Here is a 5,415-nt window from a genome sequence, read left to right as displayed (position 1 = left end):
GTCACATTCAGACCATCGATGTTTGCCATCGCAAACTCGTAAGGTGACGTCAACTCGGGCATCCTGATGTAGCAATTGCGATAAAACTCGAAATAACAAGACAAATACACACCACCTGGTTCAGCGTATGGTTCGGGTATAATCTTGAAAAATGGATTATCACAAAACAATATGAATCGTGGTTCTGTACCATTTCGACATCCCATTCGTACTCGACCACCATTATCTGCAATGACATATACCAAGTACCCTCCGAGAGACGCATCTACATATATCTTATTGATCACATTAGCGATCATATTCACGATATCAATAGCGCTATAATGACCTCGTTGGATTGTGAGAGGTCTTTCGCCATATCCACGTATTCCAAGTATAAAATTCGTCGTATCGATAAACACTCTCGTGTGATATAACTATCCTTGGAATACCAAGGTCCGATCGAAGAACCATTCGATGACACCAAGTCACCTGTATTTTCCGATGTAATATGCAATTCCAATTCTGGTGCATAGTCCTTCGCAGTCCATGACATGCTTTCTCTATTGTCATTCACCGTCCACGCAATCGCATTCTGGTGAGATGGAGGTAGTTCCATAGCACTCGCATATCGAGCATTGAGCTCATTAAAACATGTGGTTGTAAGAGTATTCATCTTGATCGGGGTAGACGTATCCTCCGTTAAGTAGAATTCACCACTATCGAGTACTGAACCATCAGCTAGGCGCATCGTGTATGTCGCGAGAGGCTTTAGCAGGAACCGATTATCATTCGTACGCATTTTCCAGTCATACGCAATGAAGGTGATTGATCCTATGTATGCATGACCACCAATACCTTGATCATTCGTCATATCAGGTGGTGAATCGCTTTCAGGGTTGAACGAAGCTTCCACAGGTCGTTCGATGCACAGATTGCGTACCGTTGATGCCAATTTGAACCATGGAGTCCAACCAAAACCATCGATCGTCGTGTCAACACTGGATCGATCGAAATACCATCCGTCTGCTTGGACATTGAAACGAACATGATCATCCTCGATCGTCATGGATGTGAGTGGAAGCACTTTCACCATCTCAGCACCGACAGCCTCGATGAACTCGCTGAACGTGTAGTAACCGACAGGCAATGTCAACATGTGCGAGTCCCTGCTGTCAGTAACAACCACGTGATTACACGAGGAAGACAGGTAGTAGCGCTTCGGGTTATCCACTCCTTTCACCAAGATGTCCGATTCGAATCCGAGGATCGATTTGATCTCTGGTGCATTCGTGAAATCGATCATGTAGAAGTGATCTACCGTGATGTGGAACGTATTCTCACCGCTATACACCAATTCGAACAGGGCATCACTAGCATTCAGCTTTGCAATGATCGTCTCGATGTCGTATACACCGCGTGGTATCGCGATCTCTTGAATCGTAGCGCCAGCATTGATTAGCACCACTTGATCAGTCGGCACATTGTGCAACACGAAGTCCGTATACAACGACACAGACGAGATGTAGCACTGGTCGAACGAGAGAGAATTGTCCAGCTTCACTTCCTTCTTCGTAGTATTACCGAACACTTCGATCATGGAGAACTGGTTTGCAGAGACAATCGATGAAGGCACTTCATCATACACGTCCTCAATCGTCAACTGGAGTTCGAATTCGCCGTTCAGTCGCATCGTCTTGCCTTCCATATCGCGGAACACGAACATCAATTGATCAAACCGAGTGATCATTGGAATGCACACGTCTTCCACAGTTCACACGTAGTCAGCCGTTGGATCGTCAATGATCATCGTGGTGAGCAGGTTGTTGTTCTGGTTGGCAATCTTCAGGTCCGATGATCGCACGATCGTCGAGTAGACCTGGATCACTTGGCGATTTCGCGTGATATCAATCACATTCGATCCACTGAACGAAGCAGGTAGAATGACCGTTCGTCCATCTAAGCCGAGGATCTCACGAATGTCAGGTGCATCCGTGAAATCAATTGTGTGTGGGGACTGAATCCAGATACAGCCGAACGACGAGGCGTTCGTAGATATGGAGAATGTGGTATCGGTCATGGTATTGAGCAAGGCAATGATCTCACTGATCGTATAATAACCAGCAGGGATCGTCACAGTCTCGTCATTCGAATTCGTGACAATGTTCGTCGTGTCCACATTGTTGAACATAGCCTGGGCATCCTTGGGTCGAAACAGGACAGTCATGGAAGTGATGTAAGGATTCTTTAACTTGTACGGATTAATCTAAGTGAATGAGCCGTTGGTGGGTGAGCCTTGTATAAGCATGGAGTAGTGCATGGTCTTTCTCTCTTTACCACAGACAACAGGGCAACTATCAGTTTCCGCGCGAGTGATGCGTGGGCATCGAGACAGACAGGTAGACAATGGCCGAAAATGGACAGCAAAAATGTCCCTCATTAGCCCCTTCTTCTCTTGAAAGGCGAAAAATTCAAGGGGCAAAGTCACCCCTTAGACCCCGACTTTAGGGGCTTCGCGCGTTTTTGAATCTTCTGAAGATGGGGTCCGAGGAGCGTCTTCGGTTTTCGCGCTCTCGTAGATGGGGTCGGAAAGGCATCTTTATCCGAAAAAGGGCAGCCAAGGTTGCGCGTGTTTTGCGTCATTTCCCTACTACTTACGATATCTAGAATTCATGTGATATATCGATATTTATGTGGAATAGAATAGATTAGAATCGATACTGAAAACTAGAGTTTGCAGAGAGTGTAAAAGTCAGTAGATATACAAGTGAATTATTTGAAAATGAAAAAATAATTATATACATATAAATACTATAATTAGTGAAAGAATAGGAATATGTGGCCAAATAAGAAAAAAGGGAAAAGGATGGCCTTTCGTGCCTGAAACCCTAATATCATTATATATATATATTCTAGATTATTCCACATTATGCTTGATTTGGTTTTATTAAGGTGATAATGACTGTGAAAATAATCAATACCTATTTGTGTAGTGATTGATTATGATAATTATAGATACCTATACAACTCACTTTAATCATAATGTACAGTGGTCTAAGATTCTGATCACTAGTGAATGTAAAATGGAAACATTGTGATTGTATTATAAATTAATTATCGTAAGTGTAATCATTTTAATAATAATAATAAACAATTCTACGGTTTGTGAAAGGTGTAACAAGTGATTCTTCGTGATATAGAAATGAAGGTATATATGTCATGCTTGATATATTTACAGCACATTATTGAACAGAAGAGAACAATAACAATCAAGTGTTCTAAACCAGCCAACACTTTGTGTAATAATTGTATATGTATAATATAATATAATATAATATAATAATAATGTAAATCCAAATTATACAGAAACAGAGTTATTTTCGATTGTTAAAATTAACAGAGTGGGAAAACGATTAGTGTCACCAGGAACAATTTTCATAAAAACATTGATGAGCAATCTACAGCAAAGTAAAGAATCAAATAGTGGGTTTATTGCCATTCCGATGGCTGAGCATGTGATTTCTGAACCTACAAGAAATAGTTGTTGGGAATGTAACTTTAGTGAACAATTTCCTATCTCATCTGTTGATAGCAGAGTAAATATAGCTACAGTAATAATAGGTCCGCCTCATGTGGACTATAAGATTATCACCCATCTCAAAAATCAGAAAATGGATGGTGAGTCGACACTCATTTCCAACAAAAGCGTATTAATTGCAACCTTGACATTTGTCGAAGGTGTAGCAAACGGTCCCTGTACTATCTTTGATGAAAACGGAGTATTATTCTTTGAAGGAAGTTTTGTAAATGGTTATCGTCAAGGAAAAGGAAAAGAGTATGACGAAAATGGTACTGTAGTCTATGAAGGATTGTATGACAAAGGTAAGAAACTAGTAAAGATGATCGAAATGGAAGGATACTGGAAAGAATACGATGACAACATGAATCTACGAAGCGTTTGTAAGAAAGATGATGAAGGCCAAAATGATGGTGTTTGCTTTTACTACGAGAATGGTGAAGTAAAACGACTAAGTGAATGGCATGAAGGTAACGAAACTCCCTATACTGGATATTTCAAGTTGTATGATGAAAGAAACAGAAAATGGATTGAAGGAGAATATAAGAATGGAGTTTGTAATGGTGTAATTAAGGAATATGATATAAATGGAAGTATGATATCTGAATGTTTCTATTCGAATGGTATAAAGTTGAATATGGTTCGTTTATCTGAAATGGCTGGATATTGGAAAGAATATGATGAAAACGGTAATCTGAAAAGCATTTGCAAAATAGACAATTGTGGGAGATATGAAGGTATTTGTTATTTTTATGAGACTGGCAAAGTGAAAAGAATAAGCGAATGGCTGAACGGAAGGGAATATTCATTAATGGGAAGCATTAAGTTTTACGACGTAGCACAAAGAAAATGGATCGATGGATTCTATAATGGGAATACTATTCTCAATAAATTTCCGATGGCCGAAATGGCTGGATATTGGAAGGAATTTGACGATAACGGTAATCTGACTCATATTTGTGAAATAGATGATAATGGAAACTATAATGGGATTTGTTATACTTTCGAAAATGGAAACTTGCAAGCAATATGTCGTTGGGAGGAAGGAAGAGTAGTTCCATATAATGGATATTACAAGGTATATAATGCAGCACAGAATCAATGGATTGAAGGATACTATGGAAATGATAAGCAATTGAATATGGTTCGGTTAAATGAAATGGCTGGATATTGGAAAGAATATGATGACTATGGCAATTTGAAAAGTATTTGTAAGAAAGACAGTGAAGGGCGATATGAGGGTGTATGTTATTTTTATGAAAATGGAACAGTAACAAAAATCAGTGAATGGCATGAAGGTAAACAGGTTTCGCTGAGTGGAAGATGCAAGTTTTATGATGAACCTCATAAAGTATGGTACGAAGGTGGATTCAGAAATGGACTTCGTGAAGGTGAATGTACGGAATATGACAAAAATGGTGATGTGATATTTGAAGGATACTACAAAAGCGGAAACAAACTATATCCAATACCAAACAAGAAGCAATTTTGGGAGGAACGAGATAGTAATGGCAATTTATGTCGTATTTCTCACCTTGATAGGAATAAGAAGTATAATGGACTATCTTATCAATATCACAATAATCAAATTACTCGAGTAAGTCGATGGGAAGATGACAAAGAAATTGAAACAATGAAACTGTTTAATAATGGAATAATGACGGAAATTAAAAACGGTAAAAAGACATATGAAGGAGAGTATAATGATTCCATTGAATCCAATTATCAACGAGAAGGAGAAGGTGAAGAATATGATAATGATGGAGATTCATTATTATACAAGGGCAGTTTTAAAAATGGAAAAAGAAATGGTCAAGGTAAACTATATCAATATGGAAACATTGTTTATGATGGAGAAT

The sequence above is a fragment of the Blastocystis hominis genome (assembly GCF_000151665.1).
Source record: "Blastocystis hominis, Singapore isolate B (sub-type 7) whole genome shotgun sequence assembly, scaffold_18".
Classification (NCBI taxonomy): domain Eukaryota; class Bigyra; order Opalinata; family Blastocystidae; genus Blastocystis; species Blastocystis hominis.
Note: the sequence above shows the minus strand (reverse complement) of the source record.